The following is a 19,237-nucleotide window of genomic DNA, read 5'->3' as shown; positions in this document are numbered from 1 at the left end:
GTCAACATTTACACAAAAAGTTAAAAAAATTAATGAAATTAGTAAAATTAATTATATAATAAATATGTGGGAGAAAAACAATAATTTCTTCTATGCATATTAGTGAGAATTTTATTTATTTTTGTCATATTTCACATGTTGTCAAACATTTAATTTAAAAGTTCCGACAAATTTTGACGATATAGTGGGTTAAGGGCAAATATCGTTGTTATTTTATGTATGATTAAAATTATTCTTATTAATATTATAAATATCTAAAATAATTATTAAAAAATATATAAATATATATTTTACACAATGTTTACATTACTTCATTAAAACGAATAACTTTCAGAATCCAAGTTTTCAGAAGAAAACAGCAATCAGTTGAAGAGATTCCTCATTGTTTCTTCACATGGTTTCCTAAGACAACATTCCCATCAGCACCATGGACTAATATTTTTATACCCTCAGCCATATGGCTATTGAATGGAAGCAATAAATGTCGGAATTAGCATCAAATTTTAGAATAAGTTCAGATTTGTTCGATTTGGTCAACATTGGCACGAATTATGGCCTTGAAACGGCCAATGAAACCGTCACACGCTGCCCGAATGTTGCTTTGCGGTATTTTGGCCCATTCCCGGCGAAGCGCTTACTTGAGGCGATCGACACTTTGGTATTTTTAGGTGCCAACCTTGCTTTCCAAAAATACTCCAGACACAATAGTCCAGCGGATTGGTATCCGGAGATTTTGGTGGCCATTGTGCGCTGGAAATGAAGCGAGGAAGCTCATTTTGTAACCATTCTTGGTTGGCGCGTGCTGAGTGCGATGGTACTGAGTCCTGATGGAATGTTCAAGGTCCGCGGCCAAAATGTTTGCGTGCCCAAGGCTTTAATACACCCTCTAGAATATTTTCGCGATAATATTCGTCATTTATTTTGATGCCACGGTCGATTAATACGAGGAGAGAGTGACCATCGGCTGTTATGGCGGCCCACACCGTCATCATGGGCGGCGCTTGAGTTCTGATGGCCAACCGAAGGTGCACATTTGTAGCTGACCTCTTTGGCAAGAAAATACGATCATTTTGTTTGTTTACAAACTGCTGGACAACGAATGTTGTCGGCCACTGCGTCGCGGGTTTCGATCAAATTGCTTCTTTTTTTCTTCCGTCCACTTCATTGAAGTCGAGCTACGCTACCAGTATCACGGTAACGGTAACGAGCGATGGTACGAGACACAAACGATTTTTTCCCATTAAAATGTTAGAGTGCTCTAATGATAGCCACTTGTGGTTTTCCAGCCAAGTATAAAGAAATCACCCGATCACGCTTGAATTCCATCACGAATAACTTTTTTTTTTCGGAAAATTTTCATCAAAATGCTTTTGTGCGCTTGTAAACAATATAATGAGCTGTTACTGGAAAAATTTTAACAGCTGTCGAACGAGTGGCTTAGGAATGACAGCAGTCTAAAGTTGGTCTCAGTTTTTTCATCTCATCCTGTATGCCAACCCTTTTTGGTACCTCACCCACAAAGGGTTACAACTTTCAATACTTTTATCTGTCATAACTTGCGAAACAAGTCAGCTAATCTTTTCAAACTTCGTATATCTCAATATTTCTCTCAACCAGAAACCTGATGTGAATATAGAATTTATCGGAATTTATGATTTCGCATAAAATTGGATGTTAATGTTCGATTTTCTTGTAATTTTGACCCCCACCAATTTTTTTTATCTGTACATGTTGGACGAAGTATAGCTTCGGTCGTCTGTACTGGTACCACAAGCACAGTTTAATATTTTCCAAAAATTATTACACATCTCATCATATGAAGTCAAGGAAGTAACAGATTTAGTCGAAACCTGATAAGTCGCAATATTTATATCGAATTTATTTAGGTCCGTTACGAAGTGGACAATATTGGTTCATTCCTTCTGAACCTAATCCATAGAGGGTCAACAATTTGAATAATCATAACAGAAGTCAAAATATATTTAGATAATGGACCATTGGTTGAGGGTTGGATTTAAACTTGTTTTTTTTTTTAAGTGTTGACATCACTGGAATTGAAAGTAATGTTGGCAGATGTGGATACTGATGATGACGAAATTGCGTTCTATCATAATTCTCAATGACGATTATGATGTTTGGGCATTATCATCATCGTGTGTGCCGTGGTATTGCAGCAGTATTGGTCGTACCCGTTGTGGGTATACAAACACGTTTTGGTTTTAGGGCTTTTATTCCAAATTTTATGTTGTCGTTGTTCCAGCACATGGGTCTGGCTATAGCAGCCCGTTTAAGTTCGGTTCGTTTTGGTGCCTGACTGCCATTTATAAAATTTATTTGTGTTCTCTGCCCCCGCCCCCACCCTTGTTCATTGTTGGCGTTAGGTTGCGAAACAAGTCAGCTAATCTTTTCAAATTTCGTATATCTCAATATTTCTCTCAACCAGAAATGTGAATATAGAATTTATCGAAATTTATGATTTTGCATAAAATTGGACGTTAATGTTCGATTTTCTTGTAAATTTGCCCCCACCAATATTTTTATCTGTACATGTTGGACGAAGTATCGAATATTGGCTGAGGTATACATCTGTTGGCAAAACCGACTGATATTTTCAACATGTTTTATTAACGAAAAGAGTTGACATCACTGGAATTGAAAGTAATGTTGGCAGATGTGGAAACTGATGATGACGAAATTGCGTTCTATCATAATTCTCAATGACGATTATGATGTTCTGGCATTATCATCATCGTCATCATCATCAGCACCATTAGCCAGCCAGCCGGCTGTAATGTGCGATGACGGGCCTCGCTTGAGGTATTGGTTTTGAATGTATTGTGTGTGCCGTGGTATTGCAGCAGTATTGGTCGTACCCGTTGTGGGTATACAAACACGTTTTGGTTTTAGGGCTTTTATTCGAAATTTTCTGTATACCTTCCTATCTAGCATTATATTACCCCAAAATGATTCGACCTGCAAGCTATAAATGGCGAACAACTGACTCACTCATTGTTGTTGTTCCAGCACATGGGTCTGGCTATAACAGCCCGTTTAAGTTCGGTTCGTTTTGGTGCCTGACTGCCATTTATAAAATTCGTTTGTGTTCTCTGCCCCCGCTCCCGCCCTTGTTCATTGTTGTCGTTAGGTTGGTTGGTCGGTCGGTCGGTCGGTCTCAGTATATATAAAAGACCTTGCTTTTAGATTGGGTATGGCTTGAAGTAACTGGCTACTACCACTACAACAAAACAAACCAACAACAACGACGACGACGGCGGCGGCCAAGCCGAACAGTGGAGATGGCGAAAGAAAACGATGACTGACTACAGCTATGGACACGATAATCTAGATAGGTTCGAATGTCGTGAGTAGGTATACTGAAAAAAAACTCGTACTATGGAGGTTGTTTTGGGTTTACCTTTCATGATAAAATTTCAGTCTAAAGAGAGATAGAGAGGAAAAGGCCATAATGTGCCCCGAATAACGACCGTTTATAATTTCTGGGTATTTTTGTTGGAATATTTTTTGCTAAATGCCATTCACCCTACTGAATCCTCACATAAGCTGCCGTAGCTTAGGTTTTGTGTGCCCGCACCGAAAAAAAAGAGGAATTGCCTTTCGTGTATCTGGTTTCCTTTTTTGGAATTTATTTCGTCCTTCGTTGTACAGCAGCAACTGAAATACACTTCTAAGAAGTCCTTCAATTAGGGGTTAGTTTTGTCGTATTGCTTTTTGTTGTTGTCGTCGTTGTTGGGATGTTAGGCCTTACAACAGGAGGATTATTTCGAAATATTTAATGACACGAAGACATTGAAATAGGCATTTCTTTTTCATTGCTGCCAGATATACATTCTGAATTATGAATGTCTAACCTACTTATGTACATATGGTACAGGGTTTTCAGATTGGCAAACTTAAGCGATATGCCGTAAATTTTTTTAAAAATTAAAATTTCTTTAAGAAAATCTTTTAAAAACCCGGATAAGCTGTTTGTTTTTTTAAGGGATTTTGTTTCAAACAAAATTAGAACTAATTTCATACTACAATTATTAATTTATTTTTTGTGAGGTCCCTTCATTGTCAAATTTATGTTTTACAGTTCTTCCATAAATATGGGCGTACAATGGGTGAGATATTTATTTCCGACCAAATATTTTGTAATTTTCATGCATTTTATAATCTTTATCAGGAAAGAATATAATCTACGACAAACAAGTAAAAAAGCTGTAAGTTCGACCGGGCCAAACTTTGAATACCCTCCACCATTTGGAACGAATTTAGCAATTTTCAAAAAAAAAAATCTGTTAAAAATTCTGTACAAATCTTAAAAATATACGACGACATGGACCTGCACAAGCAACTTTTGTCATAAACCATTACAATATTTAAATGCGAAACCTGAAAAAAATCGGTGAATAATGTAGCTAAAATCATCAAAATACCGAACATAGGAAGGTACCATTATATGGGGGCTACAACAAAACGTGGACCTGCACAGGCAAATTTCTGTCATGGGCTGTAGTATCCATTACGAACTTCAAATACCAAATTTGAAACAATTCCGATGAATAGTGTCGCTAAAATCAACAAAGTACCGAATATCGGGAGGTACCGTTATATGGGGGCTATACGAATACGTGGTAAAAACCCGGATAAGGATGTTTTTTATTTGATGTCCCTTCATTGTCAAATTTATGTTTTACAGTTCCTCCTTAAATATGGGCGTACAACGGGTGAGATCTTCATTTCCGACCAAATATTTTGTAAATTTCATGCATTTTATAACCTCTATCAGGAAAGAATATAATCTACTATAAACAAGAAAAAAGCTGTAAGTTCGCCCGAGCCGAACTTTGAATACCCTCCACCATTTGGAACGGATTTAGCAAATTAATTAAAAAATCCGTTAAAAATTCTGCAAAAATCTTAAAAATACCGTTATATCAGGGTCTATACGACGACATGGACCTGCACAGGCAACTTTTGTCATAAACCATTACAATATTCAATTGCGAAACTTGAAAAAAAATCGGTGAATAATGTAGCTAAAATCATCAAAATATCGAATATCGGGAGGTACCATTATATGGGGGCTACAACAAAACGTGGAGCTGCACAGACAATTTTCTGTCATAGGCTGTAGTATCCATTACGAATTTCAAAACCCAAAATCGAAATAATTCCGGTGAATAATGTCGCTAAAATCATCAAAATACCGAACATAGAAAGGTACCATTATATGGGGGCTACAACAAAACGTGGACCTGCACAGGCAAATTTCTGTCATGGGCTGTAGTATCCATTACGAACTTCAAATACCAAATTTGAAACAATTCCGATGAATAGTGTCGCTAAAATCAACAAAGTACCGAATATCGGGAGGTACCGTTATATGGGGGCTATACGAAGACGTGGACCTGCACACATAATCTCCTGTCATGAGCTGTAGTATCCATTACGAACTTCAAATACCAAATTTGAAACAATTCCGGTGATAAATGTCGCTAAAATCATCAAAGTACCGAATATCGGGAGGTACCATTACGAGTATATGGGGGATATACCAATACCAAAAGACCTGCGGACATAATATACATTTGGCTAAAATTTTATCAACCTACTTCATTTCGTTCGGAAGCTAGAGGAATTGTCACATACGGACGGACGGACAGACGACATAGAATTTTATGCTGATCAAGAATATATCTACTTTGTGGGGTCTAAAATGTATATTTCGAGGATTGCAAACCTTATAGACCCTCCATACTATTGTGGAGGGTATTAGACAAATAAAATAATAATATTCGGAAAAGTAATGTATGATATTTTAACTTCCTAGTACAATTTTCTACTTCCTAGTGCAGCTAAAAAAAAAAATAATACAATACTGCAAGAAGAAGACTGCTGTCATTTCTAAGCCACTCGTCCGACAGCTGTTAAAATTATTCCAGTGACAGCTCATTATATTGTTTACAAGCGAAGAAAAACATTTTGGTGAGAATATTCAGAAAAAAAGTTATTTGCGTGGGAATTCAAGCGTGATAGTGTGATTTTTTTGAATTTGGTTGGAAAACCACAAGTGGCTATCGTTAGAGCACTCCAGCATTTAAATGTGAATAAATCTTCCGTGTCTCGTACCATCGCTCGTTACCGTTACCGTGATACTGGTAGCGTACCCCAACCTCAAGGAAGTGGATGGAAGAAAACAGCAACCTCAGCAGAAATGGTTCGAAAAGTAAAGAAGCGACTTGATCGAAACCCGCGTCGCAGTGAACATATCGCAATATTCCATTCGGCAAATATTGAGAAATGAGCTCGGGGTAAAGCCATTGAAATTTCAAAAAGTGCAAGAACTTACTCAAAAGAGCTAAAAGAGTTGCTTCGCTAGGCCTGGCCGAAAGTGGTGAATTGCCGAATTTGGTTTTTTCCGATGATAAAAAAGAGGTCAGCTGAAAATGTGCACCTTCGGTTGGCCGGTCACCAGAACTCAAGCGCCGGCCATGGTGATGTTGTGGGCCGTCACAACAGCCGGTGATCGTTCTCCGCTCGTATAAATCGAACGTAGCATCAGAATAAATGCCGAATATTATTGCGAAAATATTCTGAAGGGTGTATTGAAGACTTGGACACGCAGACATTTTGGCCGCAGATCTTGGACATTCCAACAGGACTCAGCACCATCGCACTCAGCACGCGCCACCCAAGAATGGTTACAAAATGAGGTTCCTCGCACAATGAGGTTTCCAGGGCACAATGGCCACCAAAATCTCCGGATACCAATTCGTTGGACTATTGCGTCAGGAGTATTTTGGAAAGCAAGGTTGGCAGTAAAAAATACCAAAGTGTCGATCACCTCAAGCAAGCGCTTCGCTGGGAATGGGCCAAAATACCGCAGAGCAACATTCGGGCAGTATGTGGCGGTTTCATTGGCGGTTTGAAGGCCATAATTCGTGCCAAAGTTGACCAATTCGATTAAATCTAAACTTATTCTAAAATTTGATGCTATTTCCGATATTTTTTTGCCATCATTCAATAAAATTAAAAAAAAAATTAAAAATTATGGCGTTTGAATTTGTTGCAGTTTTTTTATACCCTCCACCATTGTATGGAGGGTATATTAAGTTTGTCATTCCGTTTGTAACACCACGAAATATATCCCACAAAGTATATATATTCTTGTATATTCAAATGTATATTATGTCTGCAGGACTTTTGGTATTGAAAATGGGCCATGTAGGTCCACGTTTTGGTATAGCCCCCATATAACGGTACCCTCCGATATTCGGTGTTTTGATGATTTTAGCGACATCATTTACCGGAACTATTCCAAATTTGGTACTTGAAGTTCGTAGTGAATACTACAGCCTATGACAGAAAATTGTCTCCGCAGGTCCACGTTTTGTTGTAGCCCCTATATAACGGTACCCCCGATATTCGGTATTTTGATGATTTTAGCATCATTATTCACCGGAATTGTTTCAAATTACGTATTTAGAGTTCGTAATGGGAACTACAGTCTGTGACAGAAAATTATTTATGCAGGTCCAGGTCTTCGTATAGGCCCCATGTACCAGTACCTCGCTATATTCGGTATTTTGACGAGTTTAGGTACAATACCCACCGAAATTGTTTGAGATGTCGTATTTGAAGTTCGTAATGGATGCTACAGGTTATGACATAAAATTGTCTATGCAGGTCCAGGTCTTTGCAAAGCTCCGATATAACGGTACCTCCCTATATACGATATTTTGCTTATTTTAGCTACATTATTTATCGTTTATTTCAGGTTTCGAATTTGAATTTGGTAATGACTTATGACAAACAATGCCTATGTAGGTCCACGTCGTTTAGACACCAATATAACGGCTATATTCGGTATTTTTAGGATTTTAACAGAATTGTTTGCGAATGTTATTTTTTTTCGAAAAATTCTAAATTCGTTTCAAATGGTTGAGGGTATTCTGCTGCTTTTTACTTGTTTTAATATAGCTCGATATACATCTTCATCCGATTTTACGGATATTGTCCACCATATATGTAATATCAGCCCATATTTCATATTCAAGCGAATTGTTCCATTTGATAAAATTCGGTCCGGTATATCTATTGCTCCAATAAATATTTTTTAATATAATCCTTATCGAAGTCATACCATGCATCATACAGCAATGTTATTTGGATCATAGTTGCTATGATCTACTTCACTGAAATACCCGATATAACCTTTTTTTTGTTACGGAAGGTCTACTGAATACGCATAGTGGTGTAGGGTATCAAAAAGTCGACCCCGCCCGACTTTTGACCTTTCCTTATTCGTTGTACTTTGGACCAAGTTCCAAATCCAATATTATCTCGCCCTCCCCCCACACACACACGCGCGTCAAGAGGAATGTTTAGGTTCTAGCGTCAAATGTTTTACTTGGACGTTGGTATGCCAGTCAGTGAGTCTTCTTTAAATACCTATCTATATATAAACGTACTATGTTCCTATCTAATTCTAACTAATCCCCTTAAATAACAACAACTTATCCAAGTTCTTTACAACAACAACAACAAAACATCTCAAATACTATATACACACACTCTCTCACACATACACAACGATGACTAAAGTTCTGCGGCAATATTTATAAGCATGTATTTCATGGAAATTCGATCAGATTATCTATACTTTATCTCGCACACATAGCGAGAACTTGTGACCTTTTTCATCATCACAGATGGCAAAGGGGGGTTCAGCTCCCCTCCCCACATCCGTCGACCTACATCTTCGCCACTCACAATTCGTTCGTTCAGACCTCAAAAGAAAAAGTTGTCTTTAGTTGCTAACCGTTTGTATTTTAATAGCGGTCAAATCCCATCTCAAAACCTCTATTTTGGGTTTGTGTTGATTTCCCCAAGTATCGGTGTAAGTGGATGTTGTGTATGTGTGTGCGTGCCTGTGTGTTTGCAGCTGGTAATGGAATATTCGTTGATGTGCGCACGAGTAGAAAAGTTTGAATATGCTGTTCATGTTCGTATCGGTTCGCTGGTTTTTGAATATCTTCTCGCAGCTAAGTCGACGAATCTCTGGGCCCCTCAATGTAAATAAATTGCTGTGGTTGTCTGTCAGCCAGCCAGTCGGTCGGTCGGTCTGCCGTTCGTTCGTTTTGTATGTTCTGTTGTGTGCCCTCAGAGCCCCCAATAATATAGAGTATTTTCTCTGTTTTCTGTATACCCAAGCCGCCAGCCAGCCACAGCTGTGAGTTGTTGTACTCTTCTTGATGCTTTCCGTTTCGGTGGATATAGCACTACAGACCAGCAGATAAGTGGACTGACTGACGTCTGATTTACCAAGCAATATGTACAGACAAAGACTGGAGAAGGCAATGTACGTACATATCTGAAATACCACATGAGTTTCTCGTTCGATTTCGAATTGGCAACGAATTTGGATTAATAATAAGTTTTTATTTCGTCTTCTCTGTGTCATCGTTCCAAATATTCATCCTACGTTTGCCAAACAAAAAATAAAAAAAAAAAATACCGAATCATCTAAATATGGTACCAAAAAGCAAAAACACCATAGCCGAAACGTATGGGTCCCATGGCATTTCTTGGCATCACTACGCATTTGCTTTCATTCGTCGCTGCCTTCCGATTATCCATGTCGTATACCTAGCTACAATTTGTTTTTTCTTTCTATTCCACAGCGACCGAAAACTGATGGGTACTTAGCTAGGTAGTCGAGGCTCTCGTTATCGTTGTTTTGAAAAGGGGATTCGAGTAGCATTTATTCATGTCGTGTCAATTTTTCTTTCAAAAGGCAAAACAAAACTCCAGACCTAATGCTTTGCGGCTAAAGCGAGACTTGTTAGGGGCATTGCTTAATAAGAACAGTAAGGGATTTTTTCAGCACGGAACGAATTTCTTGCTCTCCATAGGCAGTTTTACAGAATCCATCATTAAAATGGTATTTCAACTTCATTGAGGCACTAGTTGTAAGCCATCTAATGCACTACAATTTATGTCGATACTTTTATTGCTATAATGTGTGTAGGCATAGCTTGGTATTGCATAGGTCTGTTCAGAGGTCGAATGATGACAGTGATGTCATTGGGTTACAGGGTGAGGTAAAAAACTGCAACAAAAGTCAAACGCCATAGTTTTTCAATTTTTTTTTTTAATTTTTTTGAATGAAAGCAAAAAATGTCGGAAATAGCATAAAATTTTAGAATAGATTTAGATTTGTTCGAATTGATCACCTTTGACACGAATTATGGCCTTCAAAGGGCCCATGAAACCGTCACACGCTACCCGAATGTTGCTCTGCTGTATTTTGGCCCATTCCTGCGAAGCACATGCTTGAGGTGATCGACTCTTTGGCATTTTTAGTGCTAACCTTGCATTCTAAAATACTCCAGACACAATAGTCCAACGGATTGGTATCCGGGGATTTTGGTGACCACTGTGCGCTGTGAGCGAGGAACCTCATTTTGTAACCATTCTTGGGTGGCGAGTGCTGAGTGCGATGATGCTGAGTCCTGTTGGAATGTCCAAGGTCTGCGGCCAAAATGTACGCGTGCCCAAGGCTTTAATACACCCTCCAGAATATTTTCGCGATAATATTCGGCAATTATTCTGATGCCACGGACGATTAATACGAGCGGAGAGCGACCACACCATTACCATGGCCGGCGCTTGAGTTTTGGTGGCCAACCGAAGGTGCACATTTTCAGCTGACCTCTTTGGCAAGTAAACACGATCATTTTGTTTGTTTACAAACTGCCAGACAGCGAATGTTTTCTCATCGGAGAAAACCAAATTCGGCAATTCACCACTTTCGGCCAAGCGAAGCAACTCATTAGCTCTTTTGAGTCTATTATCTTTCTGTTGCGGTGTAAGTTCTTCTGCACTTTTTCAAATTTCAATGGCTTTACCCCGAGCTCATTGTTCAATATTTGCCGAATGCCATTTTTCGGCCACTGCGACGCTGGTTTCGGTCAAGTCGCTTCTTTACTTTTCGAACCATTTCTGCTGATGTTGCTGCTTTCTTCCGTCCACTTCCTTGACGTCGGGCTACGCTACCAGTATCACGTAATCGCTAACGAGCGATGGTACGAGACACAAAAGATTTATTCACATTTAAATGCTGGAGTGGTCTAACGATAGCCACTTGTCGTTGTCCAGCCAAATAAAAAGAAATCACACTATCACGCTTGAATTCCATCACGAAGAACTTTTTTCCGGGAAAATTCTCACCAAAATGCTTTTGTACGCTTATAAACAATATAATGAGCTGTCACTGGAAAAGTTTTAACAGCTGTCGGACGAGTGGCTTAGAAATGACATCAGTCTGAAATTGGTTGAAGCTTTTTCATATCACCCTGTATACCCTCTGTAGCCGTATGACTGAGGGTAAAACAAGTTAAAAAGCAGAAAGTCCGGCCGGACCGAACTTTGGATACCTTCCACCATTTGAGGGAATTTGGCAATTTTCAAAGAAAAAAAATCCGTTAAAAATTCTGTTAAAATTTTAAAAATGCCGAATATATACGACGTGGACCTTCATAGGCTTTGTTTGTCATAAGCCATTACCATATTCAAATTCGAAACTTGAAATAAACGGTGAATAATGTAGCTAAAATCATCAAAATACCGTTTATAGGGAGGTACCGTTATATCGGAGCGATACGAAGACGTGGACCTGCATAGACAATTTTCTGTCACAGGCTGTAGCACCCTTAACGAACTTCAAATACGACATCTCAAACAATTTCGTTGAGTATTGTACATAAAATCGTCAAAATACCGAATATAGGGAGGTACTGATTTATGGCGTCTATAGGAAGACACAGACTGTAGTTCCCAGTACGAATTATAAATACGTAATTTGAAACTACTCCAGTAAATAGTAAACCTAAAATCGTTAAAATACCGAATATTGGGAGGTACCATTATATGGGGGCTATATGAAGACGTGGTCCTGCACATGCCCTGTCATTGGCTGTAGTAAACATTACGAATTTCAAATACCAAATTTGAAACAATTCCGGTGAATAAGTCGTTAAAATCATCAAAAACCGAAAATCGGGAGGTACCGTTATATGGGGGCTATACGAAGACGTGGACCTGCACAGACAATTTTCAGCCTCAGACTGTAATATCCATTACCATCTTCAAATACCAAATTTGAAACAATTCCGGTGAATCATGTAGCTAAAATCATCAAAATATCGAATATCGGGAGGTATCGTTATATGAGATCTATACGAAGACGTGAACCTGCACAGACAATTTTCTGTCTTAGGCTGTAGTATCCATTTCGAACTTTAAATACCAAATTTGAAACAATTCCGGTGAATAATGTCGTTAAAATCATCAAAATACCGAATATCTGGAGGTATCGTTATATGAGAGCTATACGAAGACGTGGACCTGCACAGACAATTTTCTGTCATAGGCTGTAGCATCCATTACGAACTTTAAATACCAAATTTGAAACAATTCCGGTGAATAATGTCGTTAAAATCATCAAAAAAACCGAAAATCGGGAGGTACCGTTACATGGGGGTCATACGAAAACGTGGACCTGCACAGACAATTTTCTGTCTTAGGCTGTAGTATCCATTACGAACTTCAAATACCAAATTTGAAACGATTCCGGTGAATAATGCCGTTAAAATCATCAAAATACCGAATATGTTATATGGGTGCTATATGGAAACGTGGACCTACATGGCCCAATTACGAACTTAACCTGCCTACTGGCAAAATAAACATGTGTCCAAAATTTTAGCCTTCTATCTCAATTCGTTCGAAAGATAGATACCCTCCATAGTATGGTGGAGGGTATAAAAAGAACATTTATAGGTCTTCTTTAATATTCAATTTGAGAGGGGTCTCAGAATTCTTTTATTTTATAGAAGGCCTCGTAGAGGACGTTGCATATATTGCATAGAAAATGTTCCAGAGATTATGATCTCTCTCTCTCTCTCTCTCTCTCTCTATTTCATAGAAGACCATCCAAAGGTCATATTTTCCATTCTAGAGAATAGCTCGCAGATGTCATCTCTTTTCTCATGCCATATAGGACCATGAAATAACTCTTATATAACTTCGATTTTTCCATATAAGATGTCTTATAGGTCTACGATTTCGCATTCCCTAGAAGATGTCTTAGTGGTCTCAACATTATTCCTATAGAGCTCCTCCCAGGGTTCTTGACTTCTAATGTATTCTAAAAATAAACACTGCCGACAATTCCCCACCCATTTTAGTATAGAGAGGAGAAAATTGAGAATTCATTCATTAGTCTCAGTTATATGCAGAACATTTGGTGGATAGAGGGTAGGGCAGGGCAATGTTTCCAAGTCAAAAGGGGAATTTCACAAAAAACTTGATCAGATTAGTCATCGTTTCGTTTTCGGCGTGACATTCGTAATGTTACACCCAAAAACCAACAATACTCCCCTGGTTTTCGGTCACATTGAACACATTGTGTTCGTCGTGCCTTCAAAATGGTCGAATCCCTTCTTAAAACCCATGTCTGTTGATACATCTGAGTGTGTGTGTATGTCTGTGTATGTGAGCTAATGGTTTCTACTATTCCGAGTGTCTTCAGAGTATTTCCACTTGGAAAAATTTTCAGGGTATTATGGTGCGATTGCTGTGTGTGTGTGTCTGTGTGTGCGTGTTTGTATGTATGCAAGTGTGTCATCTGTGCTGTGGGAATGATGTTCAATGGATGTGCTGTGCGCATATGTACGAATGGAACGAAAGTACGTGAACGTGATGTTCGTGTTCGTCGTATCTTTCATTTCCATCGAATATCTCACAGCTTCGTTTCTCTAGACCCTGCAGTGTAAATATAAAATGATTCTGATGACTGACTGCCTGCCTGCCTGGCCTTAGCTGTGTGACGTTTGTTCGGTCGTTCAGACGGTCGGTTAGTTGGCTGGTTGGCAGGTTGTACTATTCAGTATGTATACCCAAGCCGCCATAGACTTAATGTAGAGAATTTTTATTTTGCTTTTGGTCTTTCCAGAGTAGTCTCTGTTGCGGCCACAGAGCGACTAGGGGCCAGATGCATGGATGGGGCACAAAACCGGCTGGTATATTTGTGCAGAACATGGCCATATCAAAAATTTCATACAATCTACTTTTATATGACCACTTCGAATGATTTCCAGCAGATACCTAGCATTGCGGGTAAACAGATATTAAGAATGATGAGCTAATCATCAATCCCAAAAAATCTTCCCACGTTTGCCAAAATCAAATCAAATTTTCGAATCCATGGCATTCAAATAAATTTATTTTCATTATCGATTTTATCGTAAACGTCTTCTCCATTTTCGTGAACCCACTCACATCGTTCCGAATTCGAAAATTGCAAACTAAACTCTAGAACCGATGTCATCGACATAAGCGGATGAATGTTGATTGGATGTGCAGAGGAACTTAGTCAAAAACAGAACTGCCGGCTGCAGATTTATAGTTGGGGGAGAGGAGGGGGGATGTCAAACGTGTTTTTCGTTCGTCTTGCCTCAATGACGTGAAAGCAAGAAGTGTGTGGAGTATTTTTTTCTCCGACATAAAAACGCTATTCTCAACCGACAGAAAGTTGGCTGGGAATCATTTGGCTTAGCCATACATCCGTTGAGCTTGATAAGTAAAGGGAAACGTTGTTATGACTTTATGAATGGCGGATATGTTATTAGAGTTAATATGCCAGAGATGGGATGATGGCAGGTCCCCCACAATAGATAGCAGACCATTAAAAGGTTTACTGTCCCTAATACTTCTTCACTTTACCAACTGAGAATACAAGTTCTCCATAACAGACCAAAAACAGGGCTTCTAAAGGAAGAAACGCAAGGGGACACAATTTACAGGAAACATTCATTAGGTCCTCTTTGATTTAAAGATTGCCGCTTGCTTCAACTTTCGTTCCCCACTAGGTTTGCTTCTCATTTCCCTCTTTTTTGCTGCGGATATGTTTTTAGAGTTAATATGCCAGAGATGGGATGATAGCAGGGCCCTCACAACAGATAGAAGACCATTAATAGGTTTAATGTAAATGGAGAACGTGTAGTGGGTCTTTACTAACTGATCCATTAAAAATACAAGTTCTCCACAACAGACCAAAAACATGGCTCTAAAGGTAGAAGAGTAAAGGGGACTTCTCCTTCTGGGCCTTTTTTGACTTAGAGATTAAGACTGGTTGGTTTAACTTTCGTTTCCCAATAGGTATGCTCGGGTTGACCTCATCCTCTTCACCGCCATTGGCTGCGAAGGGGATTCAGTAGACTTCGGGTACGAAGTTGGCGCTTCTACAGACGGCGCGTTTTTTCTTTCATCCTATTCGTGACAACCTCTTTGGCAGACTTTGTCCTGTCCTTCTTGTTCTTCAACCTCGACACCGTTGCGGTAGGTGAACATGGCAAGCAAGATTCGGCAGAGCCGGTTTGGGGCTTAGGAGTAACACTTCGACTTGGTCTTCTTTCAGGATCTGCTGTTTTGCTGTTCGGAAAACTTTGTCTCTCTTTAAGTCGACTTTGAGGATGATTCATTAACGATGTTGACGCTTCCACAGACGGCGAGTTTTTTCTGCCATCCTATTCGCGACCCTCTTTTTGGCGGACTTTGTCCTGCCCTTCTTTTCCTTCACCTTTGACACCGTTGCGCTAGGTGGAGATGGCAATCTAGGTTCGGCAGAGCCGGTTTGGAGCTTTAGGGGAACTCTTCGACTTGGTCTTCTTTCAGAATCTACGGTTCTGGAACATCGGTTCGGAAAACTTCGCTTCTCTTTGAGTTGACTTTGAGGATGCTTCATTGACGAAGTTGGCCCTTCCATATACCGCGCGTATTTTTTACCACACCACCCCTCCACCCTTTGTGACCACCTTTTTGGCAGACTTTGTCCTGTCCTTGTTTTTCTTCACCTTCGACACCGTGCAGTAGGTGGATATGGTAAACTGGGTTCGGCAGAACCAGTCTGTAGCTTGGGAGGAACACTTCGACTTGGTCTTCTTTCAGGATCTGCGGTTCTGGATCTTCGGTTCTGAAGACTTCGTCGTTGCCTCGCCTTCTTCCGAATTTGAGAGTGAATTCTTCGGATCTGAAGCCATAACAGCCTTCTTAATAGACTGCTTAGGTTCTGTATCATTCGAAGACACCTTTTCAGATAAACAGTAGCTTCCCACAGTCATCGGCTTTTTAAAGACCTCGCCAGGTATCTCTACTGCTATGTAAGTGATATATAAGCTGGAGATTATGGGAAGTTTCTTTAAAGTTACTAACAAATTTCAGGTTCGTTCCGATAAGCTGCAACACTCCTTATCAGTGAGTTTAGACCGATCCCCATTAGCAGAAAGGCTGTAGTAATTAACAGCTCGCCGATATGCCTTTTTCCCATATAAACCTCCTCCTAAAACGCGAAATTAACATCCAATTGAATTCAGACTTGACAGATCTCAATATTTCCATCAACACAAGTTCTGTTATAAAGATGACCATTCCTTTTGGTACCTCCCCCACAATCAATCCCCCGAATGAGTAATCACGGAAATAACCTCACGCTAAAGACCAGGCGGACCATTAAAACGCCCATGCGGCCAAATCACCCACACACACACCAACGCAACTACATTTGTAACTATTCATTAACGTCATGCTGTTACAAAATGCTCAGCTGCTGTATTTCGATACAGTCGATAATTTTTAATTTCAATACGAGTACAAGTTGTGTGTGTGTAAGTGTACTGTTTTAGAAATACGGGGTCTAATCGAATACCCAACAACAAAGATACTCAACACAGCACTCACTATACACTCGCTAATGCCTGACAGGTAGTCGACCTGTCCGTCCGTCATTCATTTAATCCAACTGTCGGTTATCTCTGTCTTTTTTTTTGGTTAAGAAGTATTGAAGTTTGAACTCACGCCCTACCTAACCTTTAAATTACGCCAAGCCTTTACATCCATGGCCCATTAGCTGCATGCTGTGCCCAAATGCGCCCAGCCATCCAAAATACATACATACATATTTACTTTGAATTGTATTTCCATGACAGCCCGATTCTGGTGTGTATCCACAGTCTAGTATCCACATCTTGAACCAGCTAAGCAAAGAAGAATACTTGCGGGATACAATATTTTTATACCCTCCACCATAGTATGGAGGGCATATTAGGTTTGTCATTCCGTTTGTAACATGTCGAAATATATATTTTGGAACATCCCCCCAAGCATATCTAATCTTGATCAGCATAACATTCTATGTCAATTTGGAGATGTCCGACCGTCTGTGGAACGAAATGAAGAAGTAGCTTCCGAACGAAATGAAGTAGGTTGATAAAATTTTACTCAAATGTACATTATGTCTGCAGGACTTTTGGTATTGAAAATGGGCCATGTAGGTCCAGGTTTTGGCATAGCTCCCATATAATGGTACCTACCGATATTCGGTACTTTGTTGATTTTAGCGTCATTATTCACCGGAATTGTCTCAAATTTAGTATTTGAAGTTCGTAATGGCTTAAGACACAAGTTGACTATGCAGGTCCATGTTGTCGTATAGTCCCTAATATAACGGCTACATTCGGCATTTTTAAGATTTTAACAGAATTTTTACGGATTTTTTTTTTGAAAATTGCCATTATTGTTTTTCAAATGGTGGAGAGTATTCAAAGTTCGGCCCAGCCGAACTTACAACTTTTTTACTTATTACCTTGATAAATCTATTGCGGATGTGAATGGAATATTTTTATCTGAAAATAGGTATATATACTTTGCGCCATATTGCCCGGCCAGCAGTATCTACAACGTGCTGTCACAATAATGAACATTGACATTATACAGCCCGGGTGAGAGAAACTTGCCATTGTTCCACGTTTATTGCCCCACATACCAACAGAAAAAATTGAACTTTTCATTACCCTAGGGAGCCGTCGCCGCCATTGCTGTAGAGGAAGAACCAGATGCCACTTGTGCACCATCTCCATCATCTCTCTATTTATGTGTTGGCCCCCACTCAGCTCCGCCAGCAGTTGTTGGTCGTCCGTGCGTCGCCTATAGCGTCGTATATGCCATGGCCATATTCTTGTTTTGCTGGGGCGTTGAGGTTTTCTCTCTATACCAGTGTGGGGCCGTATCAACGTCGTCATCATTATTATCATCATCAGCATCATCATCATCGTTGCTATAGCTGTTGTTGTTTTGTCATCATCATCCTCATTGTCGAAATAATTCTACAATTCTCTGTTGGGCACCGTTCAGTTCTGTTCATTTTGATACGATTCTGTTTAGCTATGGGTTTTGCAGTTCTTGGTAGTACGTGGTTCGGTGTTTTTTGGAATTTCAGCATCGATGACTTTGCCCAGAAATAATCTGTACATGGATGGAAGCACAAAAACACGTTCCACACCCTATTTGGTTTGGCTTCATCAGATATTGAATTTTGTGTCGGAAATTGGTTTTCTATCTCTGTCGCACGCATATAGCCAGTCGGCGGTCTCTGTCGACCATACTTTCGGTATTCTGTTGCTTTGGTGTTGCATGTTATGTACGTTGCTTGGATGTAGGATTAATGTTGGATGACTTGGCTGACTGGCCGTCTACTCGACTGCCTGCCAGCAGCTGTTGCCATGGTTCGGATAAGAGAATACACAGAGCAGTCAAATACATATCGTTTGCATCTGCTTCATTTTTTTGCTTTTCTTTGATTAGCACCATCGTGAGATGTTGTTTTAATGGATATCTGGTCTCTCGTCTCAAACATCTGCAACATTGTTCGTTCGTTCACAAGGTACCCAATAGTATTGGAAATACCGATAGATATATAGATGCTGGTCTTCTTGGCATCTAAATTTTCCATAGCAGCTATTTCGTAATGGAAATATTCCACAAACTGGTTTTAATGGCCCACTTTCTTTTTCAAGTGTGAGCTAGAGTTCCGCATGACTAATTTAACGCGAAGAAATTATATGGAACATGGTTAGGTATATGAAGGTGAATAGCTATCTTTAGTGGATTGTTACAAAGGCATGAATGTGATAAATATTGGGACTTAAGGTCACTCCAGCTTAGATCGGTACAATTCACCTACAATTCTTGAAAATTTACGAGTACAGACCCGAGGTTCTTTGAGAAAGTTGCTCTTTGAAAAAAAAAGTCACTTGACCTTAAGAAAGTTCTCGTAAAAATCATCGATCTTCGGTCTTAACAAAGTTCGTAATTTAAAAAAAAATATATTTTA

Source organism: Musca domestica, unplaced genomic scaffold (genome assembly GCF_030504385.1).
Source record: "Musca domestica strain aabys unplaced genomic scaffold, Musca_domestica.polishedcontigs.V.1.1 36, whole genome shotgun sequence".
NCBI lineage: Eukaryota > Metazoa > Arthropoda > Insecta > Diptera > Muscidae > Musca > Musca domestica.
Note: the sequence above shows the minus strand (reverse complement) of the source record.